Raw genomic sequence first — 21,129 nt, 5'->3', positions numbered from 1 at the left:
TTAATTAAAGATATTCCAACATGAAATTTTTTTTTTTTTTTTTTTGTGGTACGCGGGCCTCTCACTGTTGTGGCCTCTCCCGTTGCAGAGCACAGGCTCCGGACGCGCAGGCTCAGCGGCCATGGCTCACGGGCCCAGCCGCTCTGTGGCATGTGGGGCCTTCCCGGACCGGGGCACGAACCCGTGTCCCCTGCATCGACAGGCGGACTCTCAACCACTGCGCCACCAGGGAAGCCCCCAACATGAAAATTTTAATGGCAATGTAGAATAGTAAAGCTACAAACCCCATAAGCCAAATACATATATATATAATGTGTTTATATATAGTATGTGTGTATGCATGTGTGTATATATATATGTAAACATTACATATATGTTTATATAAGTATATATTATGTATTAGTTCTATACATATGTGTAAATATTAATATATATATAGCACATATACATGCACACACACATACCCTGTGATACAATTCTACGAAAGAGTGAAAGACATTTTCTTTCTGAGAGGAAAAAATAAGGCACTGATATAGGCTTAGCAGTTACAAAATTATTGTTCATGTGTGTTGGTTTCTTAATTTCTTTTATAAGCCTATGTATAAAAAGTGTTTTCTTTTTTGTTTGTTTGTTTGTTTGTTTGCTGTACGCGGGCCTCTCTCTGTTGCGGCCTCTCGCGTTGCGGAGCACGGGCTCCGGACGCGCAGGCTCAGCGGCCATGGCTCACAGGCCCAGCCACTCCGCGGCATGTGGGATCCTCCCGGACCGGGGCACGAACCCGTGTCCCCTGCATCGAAAGGCGGACTCTCAACTACTGCGCCACCAGGGAAGCCCTAAAAAGTGTTTTCTTGAACTAAAAATAAAGAACGGAATTTTCTTCAAAATACAAGCTAGGTGAGAACCTAGCTTATATTTTGCAGCACCAGCACTCAATTCAGGATTAAATTTGATATAAGCACAGAGATATTTTCAACTGAAAGCGTTTGATTCTCGAGGCTTGTTAAGCATGGAAGACCTCGCTGGTACATGGAAGAAGTTGAAAACTACAGCAAAATGTACACTAAGTAGTGAATGGCAGAATACTTGTCTTTTATATAATTCTGAGTTTTTCTATGGGAAGAATAGAATATATCTCATCTTGAGTACATGATCAGACTGTAGCTCATAAATTCTACTCTTTTCTCCCCAAAGTCAAAATCTCAAGTTTAACAGAAAATTCAGAGAAAAGACCACTTACCCAATCTCATATCTGTGTGGAAAAGAAAAAAAAAATACTATTTAATTTTGATCTGTAGTTCTTCAAGGAGACTTTTGATGTCTTAATAGTCTCCCTTACTCTCAAGACCAACCAGCAATAAAGATATTTCAAGATTTTCTTCTGCAACATGATCTTTCCAGAGATTTTGCTTTCTTTTAAAACCAAGAGTCTTCTCACTTGAACTGAGCAGACATGGAGAATTTCAAGAAGACAGCTCACATTTTCTCCAGTCTTGCAACTGGTTCATGGGAGGAAACTTTCTAACAAGTAGGCTATTCTCTGCATCCATTCTTCACCTTCAAAGCATGAAGCAATAGCTGCATTTCTCCTGTCTTGACAGCTCCCCTACAATTCACCTGTTGGTTCAGATTCCCTGTTGAGAACTCATCCTCTGGTAAGCCACCAAGTTTCTGGACAAAACAGAAAATTTATGTGGTCCTTGTCCAAAGTTTTCCCACAGATTTTAAACATTTTTGAATGAGTGTAGTGGTCTTTTTAAACTAATGGTGATCATTTTTGTAGCAGTAACTAGAATGTTTTTCCCTTCATCTTCAAGAATTTTTGAGACCAGCATATATCTGTGAAGAAAGCAGTTCATTGTGACAATGTCAGAAATGTTTTTTGTTACAAGAGAAGCAAACTTTTCATAGAGCCAACAACTGATGAGACACCACTAGTACAGGTGCCAACACAGTTCCTCCAAAACAAGCTTTTTTGGTTTCCAGATAGGAAGACAAAACATTAAGCCTTTTCTTTTCCAGGCAGCTCTTTGCAGAGGGTGAACATTTCTTGAATTTCACCGTCACTTACAAATAATACAAATACTATGACATAGCATTTTCTAGGGAAAACTGATGACTCATTAACCTGGATAGAAAAGCTCTCTTTGACATGTCATCAATATATCAGCTTCTGGAGCTGTTTGAGAGTGGAATTGTATAAGTTCTTGTACAAAAATTGCTTGAGCATTTTACACACTCTAATGCAATATGCTGGGTTATTAGGTCCTTGCCATTTGTGTGCCTTTTTCTTTTCTGGGCAATAAGTTCTGCTACTAAATAATTAGCTTCTTAAGTCTTTTCCATGATTGTGAGTATTTAAACAGAAGTTCAACTCTATTTTGAGGTTCCAGTAACTATTTAACATAATCAGCATCATTGCTTGTCAAACGACTGTGATTTTCAGTAAGTGACTTTCCAGTTTTGCTGGAGACTTTGGTGTATTTGTAAGTTGTCTTCCACTGGTGATGTGCAATGGAATAAGCCAATTTGGACTATCAGTCCCATTGGTAAGTACCCTTCAGTGTGAAGACAGGCTTTTTTGTGTGTTCCTTGTTATACGGCTACCTGAAATAACTCAAAACATTGTAATTTTTCATCAGTAACATTACCTGAATTGTCAGTAGTCCCAGGTATAGAGGCCTCCTCTTTCATCTCACCCTTTTCTTTCAAAAGTTGTCACATTGGATGGGCTTCCCTGCTGGTGCAGTGGTTGAGAGTCTGCCTGCCGATGCAGGGGACACAGGTTCGTGCCCCAGTCCGGGAAGATCCCACATGCCGCGGAGCAGCTGGGTCCTTGAGCCATGGCCACTGAGCCTGCGCGTCCGGAGCCTGTGCTCCGCAACGGGAGAGGCCACAACAGTGAGAGGCCCAAGTACCGCAAAAAAAAAAAAAAAGTTGTCACATTGGATCATCAGACAGGTGTGTAAAGCAATAAAATTAATAAACAGAGGGCATAATAAATAGCTAAATGAGAAAATTGAAAAATACATAGTCATAGTATAATTTATTTCTCACCTATATAATCTATACTTTGCAATGTTTACAATAGCAAAGCATACAGGGGGAAGCTGAGCCATGGTCAGTGAAAATGTCTTCTTTAGAATGGACACTTCCCTCTGATTTTCTATTATCCTAGTAAAGTCTGTTACTCCTTTAAGTTCAGGCTACCCAAGGAAGTAAATCAGGCTGATGTCATCAGCTTCTGTCCTGTCCTTTTTAGCAATTATCAATGGCGTCTCCTATCACAGCAAAAAATGAGAACTTAACCAAAGGAACTCCGTCTTACCGCTCACTGCCAAATAGGACTGAAGGACCTCTAACGAAATTGCTAACGAAGCAGCTGGATCACTGTTCACGACCACGTGGAGGTGTGAAGACTGTGTAGAATATGAAGTTCAAACACATACGGTTTTGTTTGTTTTTGTTTTGCTTTTTTAGTCATGTTCTCTCACTGAACCCCTAGCAATAAATCATGAAACCCCAGAATTCCACAGAATCCTGGTTGAGAAACATGTTCTAGAACAAGTTTAAATCCTGTTGTGAAGAGGCATTGACATGCTTTCTGGGTGTCTTGCTTATATTTGCATATCTATCCGCTCTATGTCTCTATAGAAGTATATGCATACTTGTTAAATAATTATTTGGTGAGTGAGAATGAAACAGAAGATGAAGAGAAATAACAAAAGACAATCTTTGATCTTAATAAGACTAAAATCTAACTGAAGAAAAGATGAACATAGTCAGAAATATTAAAGAGCTAAATGTAGCAATGAGAGAATGCCCTGTGAAAGAAATACTTAGGAAGAACATTGCAGAAATTAAAACAAGGAAACGAGCAATCATACAAACATTATCAGACTTTACAAATATCCTAACACCAACAATTTGACAATGTTGAACTTTATCAGAGTCTTGTGCTCCTGGAAAACAGTGAAATATAAGAAATCTTCCCAAAAAAAAAAAAAAGAAATCTTCCCACCCTTTTGTGTTCTAGGAAATGGCTTACTCTAAGCAACCACCCTTGCCCATGTAATTTAGATAAGACAAGGCAGACAAGGATCCTCCAAATTCCTATTTTTAGTCACATAAATGATTAGCTGAACTATTGATTCTTATTGTTCAATCTGGACAAAATGTCTACTAATGTGCAAACTTTAGTCAGGTTTCTCACAAGCCTTGGTCCTTGAATTTTCTTTGAACTTAAGCAAGCACTGGGATGCAAAACCGCCCTTTTTAATGGCCTTTCCTGAGAATCCACTGATCTCAGGAAAAGACCTTCCCTAATCATCTTTCTCTTGACTCCCCCTGCCTGCTCATCCCACTTCCCCACAACCAGTTCTTTCTAGCCTTGTTTGCTCCTCTTATCAAAGAAAAGCCCTTTTGTAACTGAGCAGGACCCTATGGGCCTTCCCAGGACAGACCCCTCCCCAATATCCTCAGCTGTAGCTCCTCTCTGAAGTACCTACATAATAATATCTGATGCTCACAGATGCTAAAACCATCACCCAATGGAAGAAATTAATTACTTGATGATCATGAGTACATAGCCCCCAGAACTACTGGTGCCTAAGGATTGATAATGTTAACCCCTATGACACCACCTTGTTACCTCACCATCAACAAATCACAGAATAAAGCATGAGCTGATCACACACCCTGTGACCCCCACTCCCTCACCTTCCCTTTAAAAATTCCTTGCTGAAACACTTCTGGGTGTTGTTTGGATTTTTTCAGCACTAGGTGTCCTAGACTACTTGCTTGGCACCCTGCAATGAATACTGCACTTTCCTTCACCACAGCCTGCTGTCAGTAGAATTGGCTTTACTGTGCAGGCGAGTGGACCCAAGTTTGGATGGGTAATACTTTCTGTCTGATCTTTGAGACACTCGTACATCTTCTGGTTGCAACTTCCTATAGCAATATCCTTTCCCCCATTGCAATAGCCCCCTTCCTTCTATTGCAAAAGTTTTTTTTTATTTTTTTCAAAAAAAATCTATTCAAGTCTAAGTCCAGATTTTTTTCATTATTTGACAAATTCTACTAATTTAGTATACAAAAGGAATAATTGAAATCTAGAAAGATTTATGTGCAAAATATTCCTACTCAATATTTTATGTAATAGCAAAACAGTGAAACAACCTCAAATTCTACAAAAAGATTGATCTAAAAAATTATGATAGATCTGTGCAATTGGGAAAAAAATGAGAAAGACCTACATGTATTGATAAGGAAGATATCTCATATATTATTAAAGAAAAAGCATAACACGCATAAGAATGAATTAGCTGTGTAGATATTCATACACATATTCTAACATACTGATGCTTTATATTATAGAGGAGGGGAAAAAAATCTTTTTCTTTTACCCATCTTAGGTTCTCCAGCTGAGGCTCTGTAAATTACACCAACAAAATGATCTCAGGCGGCCTCAGCCTGCAGCGGCTTGAAGCAGGTTCTTAGTTCCCCATCCAGAGATTGAAGCCAGGCCATGTCAGTGACAGCACTGGATCCTAACCACTAGACCACGAGGGCCAGTGGCTAATGACAAGGCCCTAGCTTGTCGGCTTTGTAGAAATGAATTCCAACAGAGACGGAAAGTAGTGAAACAAGTAATGTGTTTATTAGGAGGAAAAATTACCTGTGAATAGACACACACGGGCGGGCTCAGAGAGAGAGTCAAGATTTGTGGTAGTTTGAATCACTTATATGGGGTATTTCTGGCGGGTTTCCTCTGGCCAATCATCTTGCTTTGCCTGGCTCTGAGTCCATATTTGGTTTATCTCAGGGTCCCCCCCACTCCACGCACGCACATGTCTTAGCCAAGATGGATTCCAGTGCAGAGGCCTGTGGGAAGGTTGACGCCACCTATTACGGACTTTTTGGCCCCCGAGGAGCCTTTCTGCACATCTATAGTCAGGAGGTCTCCTTGACCTCAAGAAAAAGAAATATGTGGTCTGTTTATCTTTTATTTGGCCAGGGCTCATCTCCTCCTTGCTGCTGCTATTATCTTTATCTTGGAGTATCTGTCCACAGGGGACAGACTTGAGCTGCTCAGCCTGGGGCCCATTTACCTCCTGCCTCAAGAAGACTAATAAACAAGAGAAAAATAAACAGAAGTTTATTAACATGTGCGTAGCTCATGTACATATGGGAGCACCCAACGATGAATAACCAAAATAGGTGGTTAGAAATTGGACTTATATATTATCTTAGGTTGAACTAAGGAAGAGGGGTTTGGGGACTTCTAGATAGAAGAGGAAAGTTTTGCGAAGGTGACCAGGTAGAGTGTGGTAAACAAGGGTTTTTTTAGTAAGGTTTGTTATGCAGATTTAAGTCAGTGCCTTCCCCATTGATAAGAGTTGTTCAGAGTCCTCCCTTCTTGGTACAAGAGGGAGGCACCTTTACATATGGAAATTTTGTGCCCGGGTTTTAGAGGTTTTCTTGCATCTGCTGTTTCTCAACTGCCTTTAGCTCAAAATAATCCATATGCCAAAAAAGGCATACTTTGGGGTGGCATATTCTGGTGTAAATACTTGTATCTGTGATGACCAGTTCTAAAATAATAGGCAAATAAAGATGTCATAATAATTGTTGCTTCTGGGAATAGGATTAAGGTTTGGGTACAAGAAAAATTTATTTTAATTCTATAATTTTGTAGTGATAGAATGCTTTAAGTATGCATGTATTATTCTTTTTCAATAAAATAATAGTTAAAAATGAATGCACTATAATAGAACAATTTTTAATAATAAAAATAACAGTTCTGTCTGACTCCAAAACCCTTATTATTTTCATTATTCCACAGTGAGAACTGGAAACTGAAAACCTTAATCTTTCTCTCTGATCCCTCAGTTCCTCCTGCTATTAAGAACGACTACAAAGATTGGAGAAAACTGCAGTCCTAGAGAGTGGAATCCAGTCTCACACTTCTTTTTGGTCCACCTCAGAGTTTTCTGTATACCTAGTAGGTACCCAAGAGTAATTTGGTAATGCTATGAAAATAGTATGTGAAATATATATACAGAATTATAGAATGGTTCCGTTTATATAGTTGAAATAATTTTATTTAAATATATTATTATTGCCCAACAAACAGAGTTTTCTTGAAAATCAATTGCTTTGTTGATGGTAGGGCAGGAATAAAGACGCAGACATAGAGAATGGACTTGAGGACACGGGAGGGGGAAGCTGGGGTGAAGTGAGAGAAGCATGGACATATATACACTACCAAATGTAAAATAGATAGCTAGTGGGAAGCAGCCGCATAGCACAGGGAGATCAGCTCGGTGCTTTGTGACCTCCTAGAGGGGTGAGGTAGGAAGGGTGGGAGGGAGATGCAAGAGGGAGGGGATGTGGCAATATATGTATACATAGAGCTGATTCACTTTGTTATGTAACAGAAACTAACACAGCATTGTGAAGCAATTACACCCAAACAAAGATGTATAAAAAAAAAGAAAAAAAATCACTCATTATTCTATTTGCTTGATAAAAAATAAAAATAAAAAAAATAAAATAAATATTTTTCTAATAGCCCCAATTACCTTAGCGTTTGCAGTTCTATGGACAAAATATAGTTTGATTTTTTTTTTTTTGACATTTACAGGCCAGCTAAGCCCCCTGGAGGGACATTGTCTCTTTCCAGAGATTTTTGTGGTCTGAATGGTAGGGATGATAAGCACTCTCTGTTCAATAGTGTAGTTAATGCTCAGCCCCAGGATAAGAGAGCAGTGAAGCATTCCCCAAGCTGAGGTACAGTGGCTCAGTAGCAATCAGCAGCACTGTTACTTTATGTGAGGAAATTTGCATCAAAATGCTGAGTCCACAGGGAGCTCAACATTCACTCACTTCTCACTGCCCAAGGAAAATAGCTATTATGGTCATTTCCCAGTCTTTCAATGCAGAACAAAAAGCAAAGCAAAGCAAAGAAAAAGAAACACTATTGTAACAAGAAATGGCTAGAGGAACAGAGCTGTCTTAATAGGAATATAATTCTGCCTTAAGGTGTACTTTACTTGAAACATATTAATATCTACCAATGATTATGAATTATTACTTTTCTCATAGGTGCCATATTTATGGTAATGTTAAATAAGAGTGAAGAAGACAAATCTATCTTTTTTTGTTTTGTATTTCATCAAGTATCTTATTTTGGGTCTTATTTATTTTCATTTATTCAATAAAGAGAATTTGAAAACTTTCAGGATTTGTTACAAGAAATGAATGAATAAACGAAAAGGAGGGAAGGAAGGATTAGTTAAGATGATTTGGACTTTTCTTGCAAAAACATTTAGGTTAATGCTGAAAACTGTACTATTTATGTTTAGACACCACAGAGGTAACATTTTCTTTGCTGCAATGCAATTTCCTCTTTCAAACAAACACATCAACAAGAATTAAAACAAGAAGACAAGATAACATATTTGACTGGACTAGAAACAGCTCCAATACAGCATACTACCCCATGTAAAGGGCTATTCATAACAATAAAAATAGAATCAAATGAAATAACATTGCCTGTAGGGGTCGCTGCAGTTATTAAGTAACAGGTCTTATTCCCAAGTAGGTGGCATGTCCAGAAGACCCAAACCAGTATGTTGCCTTATGCTGCTGAGTGCAAGGGGGGTAGAGATGAACAAGGAAACTTTCAGACATGTCAATTATAAAAGAATATGACTTTCTTTTTGCAAGATAGAGGAGAAAATGGGGAATTCTGCAAAAAAAAGAAAGGAATTCTCCAAGTGATTTAGGACAGCCGAAGAGTCTCCCTGGTTTGTAAACCTGGAGAGACTTCTTGTTAGTTGGGCATCACTTCAGTCAGCCTGGAGGGAGGCATGAAAAAGCAGAGGATGCATGAGAATGGTTTTGGTCATAGACCAGACCCAGGTTCTCTGCTGATTAGACTCTGCCTCACTCCCTTCTCCTCTGATTTCTTTCAGTTCCCTGTTGGACAATTCAAATACCTGCTGGAAACAAGAATGAGAGCTAAATCAAGATGGAGGAAGGAAAGAGATGTAAGGATATGTATTATAGAAAGAAACATCACAAAAATCTAAGCCACAAAGAAATTTTAAAATATGACACTATTCAATTATGTTATAGAATTTAGAGAAAAACTATTCTATCTAAAAAAATATCTCAACTAAAATAGTAGTGGACTCATTTAAGGAATAGTAAAGCAACAGATGGGGTGATATAATTTAGTTGGGCCAGGGATAATATAGAAGGAAAAAAGTAAACTATTATGGAGTTATAGTTAGAGCAAAAGACATGATCGACACAGCCAAAACAAAATCAGGCAGTAATATTGATGTCCAGATATTCTGAACACCCTCTTACTATAACTCATTTATAACATTATATATTTAAATTAAAGCATCATATATTTTAAAATAATAGCTAAAATATTTCAAATGCATAACTGAGTTTGACAAACAGAAAACTAAATTTTCATACCTGAAAAAAAAAATTAAGCAATGCAATGACCCCAGGTAGTAAGTGTTTCATAGGCTTTTCAGGAGTTTTAAATCCAAATTCTTCTTTCTACCTGCTTTTTCCCCATAGCCCTTAAAAAAATACCCAACATCTGCTGTACTAAAATTTTAAACTTACCTAGAAATTCTCTTTAGCTCCTGCCTTTTTCCTCCAAATTTCACAAAAAAAGTTTTCTATATTTCCACCTCTCTCTCCATCTCCAAAATCCAAGTTCAATCTGATAACTTATTTTACTGGATCACTGAAATTGTCTGTTATCAAGTCTCCTTGTATTTATTGTTACTCCAATGCATTTACCACACTGAATGCTTTAAAAAAAAAAAAAAACATTTTGAGCATGTAGTTATGTTATTTCTGTTTCTCATTGTCTCGAAGTCTCAAATTCTTAACATGGCTTATGCAGCCCCTACTTATCTTTATATCCACAGCTTACACCATTATCCCACTCATTTCCTACCTTTTAGTTCTTCCAAAACTGTGATGCTTCCCAACTCAAACCTTTGGCATATGCTATTCTCTTTGGATTCTCCTCTCCTCCCTCTATACATGATTAATTCCTGATCTTTACTAAGAGGTCAGCTCACTTGTCATTTTCCTCCAAGTACCCTGCTCTGATAACCCCTGACTAAGACATGGCCTTTTATTCATTCTTTGGATTGGTCCCTTTTTCCTTGATCGTGCTTATTACAACTGCTATTAAAAATTAACTCAATATGTATTATTAAAACCTTCTTCCACACCAAAATTAGGTTTAGAAACCTTGAGTTAGTTGTTCCCCATAATATCCCTAGTTTCTCTACATGATGTCTTATAATGAGTAGACCCAGAAGAAATATTTTTGAATAAATGAATAATACCACTTACTTGCTGTACCCTGCCTCTTCTTCATCTTCAGTGTTCAATACAGTTCAAAGTTCTGTTTCTTCCTAACCATCTTCTGGAATTGCTCTCACTTAAGTCACCTGTTATCTACTTGTGTCTGCATATATGAGACTTTGTAACTCTGGTGTAACTGAACCACTCTGATGTATGTTTTTGTGGCCACACTTCTCTTGAAAACCAAATGTGAAGGCATCATATACAAGGGAAAATAGCCAAATGGGAAACAAGGTACCAATAATAATTGGGCAAAAAATAATCTCCACAATCCAGATCTCACTGATATTTGAAAACATGACTTAGACCTAAAGACCTAAACAAGTCCTCCTAAATCTAGAATGTTTCAATCTGCAAAAGAAGCCAGGGGATAAATTTGATCCACTTAGTGTCCATGTAGAGTTACAGAAATGGAAATAAGAAAACCAAAAGTTAGGCAGCTTTTTAACACCCTCCCAATGATCCATGCCCTTGTATATAATCCCTTTTCTTTAGGGGTAGGCTGGACCTAGTAAGTAGCTTCCATCAAATGGAATGCAGATAGGATACAGCCAAAATGATGGTATGACATTTCCAAGATTAAGTTAAAAAAGACTGTGACTTCCTACTTGCTGGAGCTCCCTTACCCTCTCTTTTGCTCACTTTGATGAAGCCAGCTGCCATGTTGTGAACTGTACTATAGAGAGGTCCACATGGCAAGGAACTAAGGGTGGGTTTCGTCCAACAGCCAGTGATATACTGAGGCTCTCAGTTCAACAGACCATAAGGAACTGAATCCTGCCAACAACAACTGAATGAGCTTGGAAGCAGATCCTGCCTCAAGCAAATCTTGGGTAGACTGCAGCTATAGATGACATCTGGATCAGAGACTTGTGAGAGACTGAGCTAAGCAAAGACCAAGTTCCTGATCCACAGAAACTGTAGGATGGGTTGTTTTAAGGGACTAAATTTGGCAATTTGGTACACAGCAATAGGTGCTAATACACAGGCTATTTCTCAGAGGCAGACCTTGCTATTTAAAACATGCAAGCAGGAATGGAAGAAGTGGGCATCTCTCATGGATGCTGACCTTTAAGGTCCGGGAGCCTATCTTCCTTATAACCAATCCTCTTATATATTCAGCCCACTAAATACTCAACTATAAACAATCAGGTGAGTAACCTCCATGTTTTCCAACATAATTCACAGAGATTTTACAATAGACCTACTAAGACAACAAATGCCCCAAACTTAAATTAAAACCATCTTTAATTATTGAATTCCCAGAGAGACATTAAAATCCCCAAATCAAGTCATATCCCTTTATAGAATTCAACGACAAATAAATTAATATACAATATTTTCTTCTCCAAAATTTTATATTTTGCTCAGTTTAAGCCAAAATTAGCAGTAGTCTGATGACTGAGTACAAGTATGGCTCTTTATTCAGCAGTGAAACCCAAGGCAACCTTTACTGAATTATATATAAACTTCCTTCAGCATCTCCAAATTAAATCTGTCTTGATCTGTCTCTATATATCTGTATTAGATTTCTAGGGCTGCCCTAATAAAATACCACAGACTGTGTGTCTTAAATAACAGAAAATTATTTTCTTACAGTTCTGGAGGCTCAAAGTCCAAGATCAAGGTGTTGGTAAGTATGGTTTCTTCGTGGCCTCTCTCCTTGGTTTGTAGATGGCTACCTTTTCCCTGTGTTTTCACATGGTCTTCCCTATATGTGTGCCTGTGTCCTAATCTCCTCTTCTTATAAGGACATCAATCATATGGGATTAAGGCCACCCCTATGGCCTCATTTTGCCTTAATTACCCCTTAAAAGGTCCTATCTCCAAATACAGTCATATTCTGAGGTACTGAGGGTTGGGAATATATTATATGAATTTTGATGGGACATAATTCAGTCTATCAGTGTAATAGTACCCAACCTTTCCACACTTCCAATTGGACAATAGTACACAAGAACATATCACAACAGCTCTTATCACTGTATCTATAATACCTAAAACTAAACACAACCACTGCAGCCATCACATTTTCCAAGAAAAGGATTTCTGTTATTTCCATGATCTTTGTTATTTCCATGGGCCACAGGAGAGATTTAAGAATACATAAAGAGGATCTAAACTAGACAGGGGAAATAAAAATAAAAAAAAAATTACAGCTTGGTTTGAATCTCACTAAGATGTCAATCTTTTGTTGCCAATCTTCGTTTCCATTAACTATGAATTTAATCTCTATCAGGAGAAATTCCTACCAAGACATTAATTTTGCCTGCTATTTTCCACAATCTTGCAAAAAATCAAAAGTTTGCTAGCCCTATGCTTTTTCTTCGACCCTCCCTGATCTCATTCCCTTAGTGCCCTAAGATGAAATGATAACTGTTGCAACATGCTTTATTCAATTCTTATCTTCCCGGGCTACTAAAATTCTTAAGGCTTGGTTTTGTTTTACTAAGCCACTGAAAACATCCATATATCTTCCCACACCTCCATTCCAGAAACAGCAAGATCTGACTTTCCCTGAAGAAGCACAACAGACTTCATACCAGGTGTGGAAACAAAATCTGAAGAGGTCAATTTTGTTTTTTTAATTCTGGGAAATCCTCTTTTCAAGAGACCTTCCACAGAAAGCTTTCCCTTTCCACATTTAAATGTGAATTTATAGAGAATCAAAACCACCTCTGCAATCAAACTTTCCTGAAGAAGATCTCCTTTCTCTATAAATAAACCTTGAGTTTCAACTCAGATCAGATGCTTGCTGAGTATGAGATCTTGAACCTAAAACATGCTCTCTTGATTGCAATTGTTGATCCCAGCCATACCTGTTCAAATTAGCTGCCCGAATCATGAGATTCAACCTCCCCGTGTGAAATTTTGCCCTGCAACATAAGTTCCTCCTCTCTTCCCCATGAAATAAACATATCAGTTTCTGCAGATTTGACTCTGAACTAGTTTACTTGCACCATTACAGTAACAAGGTGGCAGAGAGCAGAAACAGAGAAAACAGGTAAGTTGCTTAGGCCTTCTAGAACACAAGGTATGACCCTCAGAGATTTTAAACTTTAAGGAATACCAACTTAACACCAAAGGATAGGTGAAGCTAAGTAAAGATTATACGGAGCTGTGCCTTGATTACCCTCTCCCCTTCCCATGGATCTAAGTAATAAAGCTTGATAAAAAGGTAGACAGAGTGACAACCTCATGTGGAAGGTGGTAAAGCTTGGGGCAAGGAGGTTGAAATGTCCCTCCGCCCTGTCACCTGTACAGAGGTAGAAGAACAGGGAGCAGATGGATTCCATAAACCAGTGCTGTTCAAAGTGGGGTCCATGGATGGTGCTGGTCTGCCTCATGTTACCAGTCAGTGAAATGAGTTCAGAAATTGAGAGTAAGCGGTTAGACTTTTATAGGCCCCTGAAAGGGTAGTGTTTTGTCTACTAAATCTAATTTTTAAAATATGGACTTAACATTATAATTTATCACAGGATATTGAATATAGTTCTCTGTGCTATACACTTTGCTGTACAGCTGAAATTAACACATTGCCAATCAACTATACTTCAATAAAATAAATTTTAAAAATAAAATAATAAAACAGAAAATATTGCATTTTTGTTTGTCTATTTTTATTTAATTTTTCAACTATTTTATTTTTATTGTAATTTACTAAAGCATCAATCTATGACAAATTGGAAATACAAAGGACTGGTCTTTTACCACAGATAGCACTGCTCTATACTCTAATGCAGCCACGCTCCCAAGCACTGGACATGAATGTCCTTTCAGCTTACAAGGACACTTCAGGGAATATGTTATCTTTAGCAAACCTTTAAGAGCAGAGGTTAAGAAATATTTATTCCCTCTAGTGATTTGCTACTCTCTGCTGTATGAATCTACTTCTATGTTTTCTGAAGCAATTAACCAACTCACTGTCTTCTCTGTTTAACTGTTTTCTATCTCTTGGCCTTAGCTTCCTCGGTTCACTTATGGACCATTATACTCATGGTCATCTTTCCTGAATTCTTTATCATCTGTATTCTTGACAGCTGACCGATATCATATTGCCCAGTTCAAGTCTAAGATAGAGTCTCTAACTGGCCTTGATAAAATGCATGTTTCTCTGGTGTGGAAATTTTACAATGGGCCACGTTACAATGTGAAGATTAGCTGATGTAATAGCTATTCTTGAGGCCAGTATTAGCAATTATGGTCAAGTGGTGTTACAGAGTACAGAGCGAGACTACTACTGTGTAAGGAATAAACCAGACAAGGCAATGGCAAGCATTCTGAGTTACTCAATAATATTAACTGTGAGTAAACCATTTTAGATAAAAAAGAAACTCGTGTACACAGATATTGCAATCTTCTTCGATACTGCTCCGAATGAATTATTTCTGAATAATAATTTTTTTTTTTTTAAGGAGTTTTTTTTTTTTTTTTTGGCTGTGTTGCGTCTTCGTTTCTGTGCGAGGGCTTTCTCTAGTTGTGGCAAGCGGGGGCCACTCTTCATCGCGGTGCGCGGGTCTCTCACTGTCGTGGCCTCTTTTGTTGTGGAGCACAGGCTCCAGACGCACAGGCTCAGTAGTTGTGGCTCACGGGCCCAGTTGCTCCGCGGCATGTGGGATCTTCCCAGACCAGGGCTCGAACCCATGTCCCCTGCATCAGCAGGCAGACTCTCAACCACTGCGCCACCAGGGAAGCCCCTGAATAATAATTTTAAAAAATTAACAAAAGAACTCACATTTCTAGAAATGTACACCTGAGACAATTTCTAGGTAAAATACAAGTTAAAATGCTGAGTATGATTTTTTGAAATTATTTAAAGCTGAGAAGAAAGCATGACTTTGCAGAGCAAAGCAGGACAGAAGCTAGAAGCTGCACTAATTCCTTGTGGCCCAGGGCTTTGAATTTCATCCATCACGAGAAGGGCAGGCAGGCAGCAGGCAAGGAGTAGACCCTGGACAGTGTGAAGTTTGGTTAGTGATTCTCAAATAAAGCAGTTCCCAAGGTGATGGCTGCAGTCGAGTGAACTAGAAAATAAAATGCCTCCAAAACGTGAGCACAAGAGGGACAGCTGGACAGACAGACAGAGACAGGGACATAGAGAGAGTAAAACTTAGTATAAATTTCTGAAGTGACAACTATGCAAATTATAAAGAAATTTAACTACATTCAAATTAAGAGCTTTCACTGAACAAAAGAATATTATAAAGAAGTAAAAAGATAAGCCGTAAAAGAGAGATGCTCACAACACCTACAACAGGCAAAGGGTGACTATTTAAAATATTTTTAAAATTTGTGAGTTCAATAACAATATAGTAATAATAGCCCAATAGTAATTTTTTTTTAAATTGAGATATTTCACAGAAGTAGTAAGCAGGGGAAAATAAATTAAAATCATGAGATAAAAATTCTGTACTCATTAGATACCAGGAATTAAACTGTCATGGAAAAGTTCTTAATATGGATGTGGAACAACTAAAATATTTACAAACTTCTGCTTACATTTATTTATATAACCACCATGGAAATCAATTTTGCATTATTTAGTAAATCTAAAGATGTGAATACCACATGGCCCAGCAATTCCATCCCTAGCGTTTTGCCCTGGAGAAAATTGCAAGCGTGTTCACAGCAGCACCATTTAAAAGGACTAACACTTCAAATAACCCAATCTTCCATTGACAGAAAAATAGGTAAGTAAAATGTGGTAGAGTTCATAATGGGATACTATACAGCAATGCACCTTAGATTAGGACCTCATCCTTTAATAACAATCAAAAATGCAATATTGAGCAAAAAGAGAAACATATTAGATGGTAATACTTAAAGTACTAGTCTACTTCTGTAAGGTTTATAAAGTAGGCAAGTAAGTAGTATAGTGTTAGGGATACGCTGATACATGTAAAACTATTTTTTAAAAAAACCAAGAGAAGGGCTTCCCTGGTGGCACAGTGGTTGAGAGTCCGCCTGCCGATGCAGGGGACACGGGTTCGTGCCCTGGTCTGGGAAGATCGCACATGCCGCGGAGCGGCTGGGCCCGTGAGCCATGGCTGCTGAGCCTGCGCGTCCGGAGCCTGTGCTCCGCAACGGGAGAGGCCACAGCAGTGAGAGGCCCGTGTACCGCAAAAAAAAAAAAAAAAAAAACAAGAGAATGATAAACACAAAATTCAGGAACGTAGGAGGAAGGAATGCAGACAGAATGGAGAGAGGCAAACAGAGGATTCATAGATATATCATGTTCTATTTTTTTAGCTGGTTGGTAAATATAAGGATGTTCTGTTATTATTATTTTTAAACTATAAACACATGCTATGTGTATTTTTGTATCTTTGATATAGCTTATAACAACTTAAAACTATAAAAGATGTACATCTTTAGTTTTAAATAACTAATATATATATGATAATTTATTTGTAATGTAAACATAAACTCAAAGTCTGCCTTGAAGCAAAGTTCTTGCCTTATCTGCTAAAAGAGTATCAAAGAAATTTCAACTATATTTTATAATTAGACAAAGTCTCTGCATTGGATTATAGTGAAAATGTTTAAAGAATTTTAGAATTAAACAAATGAAACCATTCACCTTTGCAAACAAATACACATAGCTGTTTTTTAGAATTTACTAATTTTCTGTTTTGATAACATCTATGTTTGTAACAATTCCATACTTTGCCAATTTTCAGACTGCTTTTGTTAATCATCTTTCCATGTATTTGATGAATATTCTAATAGATGAGAAAAGAAAAGAAGCAGTCAGCATTAAATCAAGACAATGAAAAGTGGATAAACAAATACAAGCTCATTTGAATAAGAAAAATAATTTAAAACGTATTCTAGAAGACGAAATTTGTTACAAAATAATACTGGATTCTTCCATTAGAAATAGTTGATTAGGGCTTCCTTGGTGGCACGGTGGTTAAGAATCCACCTGCCAATGCAGGGGACACAAGTTCGAGCCCTGGTCTGGGAAGATCCCACATGCTGTGGAGCAACTAAACCCGTGTGCCACAACTACTAAGCCTGTGCTCTAGAGCCCATGAGCCACAACTACTGAGCCCGCGTGCCACAACTACTGAAGCCCGCGAGCCTAGAGCCTGTGCTCCAAAGCAAGAGAAGCCACTGCAATGAGAAGCCCACGCACTCCAACAAAGAGTACCCCCACTTACCACAACTAGAGAAAGCCCGCATGCAGCGACGAAGACCCAACACAGTCAAAAATAAATAAATAAATTTATATATATATAAAAAAGAAATAGTTGATTATACAACAATAACTTCCTTAAATGTTTTCTAACTGGAATTTTGCTTTTGTACTTTTTTTAATGTTTGTTTTAATTTATAGCACTGTGGAAAGAAGAATAACTTATTTGAATAAGTTTGGTTTTTCCCTGTTTCAGGAATGGACATATCACTATGAGATCCTTAGAAAGGCTAGACTATTCATGTAATGAGTATTTTGTATGCAGGTAATGAGTATGTGTAGATACAAAATACTTTTATTTGACCTATCTAATCAAAAAACTTTTATTTGACCTATCTAATCAAAAATTATACTAGCATAAATTTTGAAGGAAAAAAGTTAAAATGGGGTTATGATATTAAAGGACTGTAGGAATAAGAATATTGGGGAACAATTAAAGTCTTAAGGAAATTTTTTTTCTTGTCTTAGGATACATATGAACTTGTAGATTGCTAATATGATTATAAGATTGACAAATTTTAACCTTCAAGATCTGAAAATAAAGATAAATGCTAAAAATAAATTTTCTTCCTGTCATGAGATAAATTACAAAAATTAAGAAAACCACAGATATATCATTTTGGAACATGTAGCTGAAATTAAATAATTCAGTATTCTCATTTTTTACAATTTTTAAATTTTTTATTATATATATTATTGAAGTATGGTTAATTTACAATGTTGTGTTAGTTTCAAGTGTATAGCAAGGTGATTCAGGTGTGTATATATATATATATATATATATATATACTTTTGCAGATTCTTTTCCATTATAGGTTATTAGAAGATATTGAGTATAGTTCCCTGTGTTATGCAGTAGGTCCTAGTTGTTCACCTATTTTATATATAGTAGTGTGTATATGTTAGTCCCAAACTCTTAATTTATCTCCCTCTAACCCCTTTGGTAACCATAAGTTTGTTTTCTATATCTGTGAGTCTATTTCAGTTGTGTAAATAAGTTCATTTTTATCATTTTTTAAGATTCCACGTATAAGTGATATTATATGATATTTGTCTTTGTCTGTCTTACTTCACTTAGTATGATAATCTCTAGGTCCAATATTGTTGCAAGTGACATTATTTCATTCTTTTTCATGACTAATATTCCATTGCCTATATATACACCACATCTTCTTTATCCATTCATCTGTAGATGGACATTTAAGTTGCTTCCATGTCTTGGCTATTCTACATAGTGCTGCAATGAACATTGGGGTGCATGTACGTTTTCCAATTACGGTTTTCTCAGGGTATATGCCCAGGAGTGGGATTGCTGGATCATATGGTAACTCTATTTTTAGTTTTTTAAGGAACCTCCATCCTGTTCTCCATACTGTTCTCCATAGTGGCTGCACCAATTTACATTCCCACCAGCAGTGTAAAGTAAGCACCTAAAACTCAAAGAAGGGAACTGAATTTTGTAACAGCCTATTCAGGTTTAGTTTCAGGTGTCCTGACATCCAGGTCACAGTTCTCTGTCACCCTACTATTTAGCCACGAGTTTTTCAGTCATATGGTTCTCTATGCCTTATGTCTCTGTTGCTACAATCAACAGCAATAGTAATGTTTGATTAAAAGACTTTTTATCAATACAATCTCCAAACAGGAGTTCTACAACTTCTAGAAATAAACTTACTCAAATGTTTACTCATATTGTAAAGCCACGTCCAGAACAATTATTTACAATTTTAGATAAAATGCTATTTAAATTAAATTTAAGATAAAGTTAAACTTAAGACAAAATACATAAGGGAGATTTAGTGAATGAAAAACAGTGCATAGCATAAAGCATCACTACATAACTCAAATTTTAAGAGTGCCATATTAGATAAACATGGAATAGTTTTGTGAGATTATATAAAAATGTAATGGTTATAAACATGCATACAGTTACAAATTTTTCTGTATGTTACTCCCAGTTGCTATAAATCAAACCAATATTTATGGCAATTTTACCATGTATAGTTGAATCTATATACAGTAAATTTATTTCATTTATTATTTGTTCTGATTTATCTATTCTGATCTGATACAGATTAATTTACACATATACTTAATTTTAAATAGCTAACTAATACTACAATAAAATATGCAAATGTTTTATTTCTTCAGTTATTAACCTTGACCCTGAAACAATTTTTCAATATGGACTAAATAGGTTGTAAATAATTACATTATAAGTCACTACATTCTTAAACAAGAACTATTATAGATTTTTAAGGCTGGAAGAAACCTTAGCATAGTTATGTAGATTTAGCAGGATACTGAACTTGTTTGCTTAAGGAAAACAAAAATTGTCTCCTGGTGTGTAATAACCACTCATCCCATCACTACTGGGTTGTATCAGATCTGTCAGAGCTCAAACTAGATATCATGGATTAACACATCCAAAGGAGAACGTCATTAGAAGAACTGTTTAGAAGCTATGAAAATGGGGGGGAAAAGTCATTGATGACAGTTGTCATGCAAGCACTATCTGGGGAAAAGAACCAGTGGTCCCCTTTGCAGGTGACCCTAGTCAAATGTCCTCGAGGATTCTGGTCCCTTTGCCAAGAGCATTCTCAAGAGTCTAGGGTCTATTATCACACTACCTGGCCTTGAAATTTTAAAAATATCTTTTTGTTCTCTGTATGTTACATAGGTACAATTTTAAAAATAAAAGACATGCTACTTCTTAAGTATTATTGCCTAATGGTAGAATAGTAAATGTGGAAGTAATACAGGGCAACTGTAGTCACTTTTATTACTGTTCCAAAATATTTGCTTTCCCTTCCGGTAAGAGGTTATATAACCCTACTATTGCCACGTGACATCCAGGACCTCCTGTGGAATTACAAGCCCTCACCCTCATTGTTTTGGCCAACAGCATTGGAGCAATGTGACACATTCCACATCTGAGCAGAGTCCTTAAGAACTATTGTGCATTTCTGCCTGTTCTCGTGCTCTTTTCCCTTGCCATAAAAGCAAGCATATCTTGGTAAGTGACAGCTCCCTCAGCCTGGACTCTGTAACAAGAAGACAAGAGGAATAGGGCCACAGCCAATTCATAGCAATGAACCCCTAACATGAGCAAGAAATACACCGTTTTGTAGGTTGCTGAGATTCGGGGCAGGTGTGTCAGTGTAGCTTAACGAGCAAAAACTGACATCTAAGAGCTACTGCAGATCCTTCAGCAAGGAAAGGTACAGGGTCTTCATCTCTTATCATCCCTGATGAAAGGCAGGCAGGGCCACAGAGGCTTACAGTATGGTTTGTCTTCTAGGAGAGGGACATGATCCTATAAAAGTTTAGAGCAGCAGAAATGAAAGCATGATAAAGAAGGCTTATTCATCAGAAAAGAGCAAGCAGATTGGTGATGCGGGCTTTAGGTTCCAGCCATTTGTTTGTAGGAGTTGCTTTAGAATTTCAGATGCCCCATGAGGATCTTGGGGTCCAGAGATAGCAGAATGTGGGTACAAACCCCTCCTGCTAGGAGAAGGGGT

The sequence above is a fragment of the Monodon monoceros genome, unplaced genomic scaffold (genome assembly GCF_005190385.1).
Source record: "Monodon monoceros isolate NGI ecotype Baffin Bay Population unplaced genomic scaffold, NGI_Narwhal_1 Super_Scaffold_11, whole genome shotgun sequence".
Taxonomy (NCBI): Eukaryota; Metazoa; Chordata; class Mammalia; order Artiodactyla; family Monodontidae; genus Monodon; species Monodon monoceros.
The sequence above is the reverse complement of the archived record's forward strand: the minus strand, read 5'-3'. Positions refer to the sequence as shown.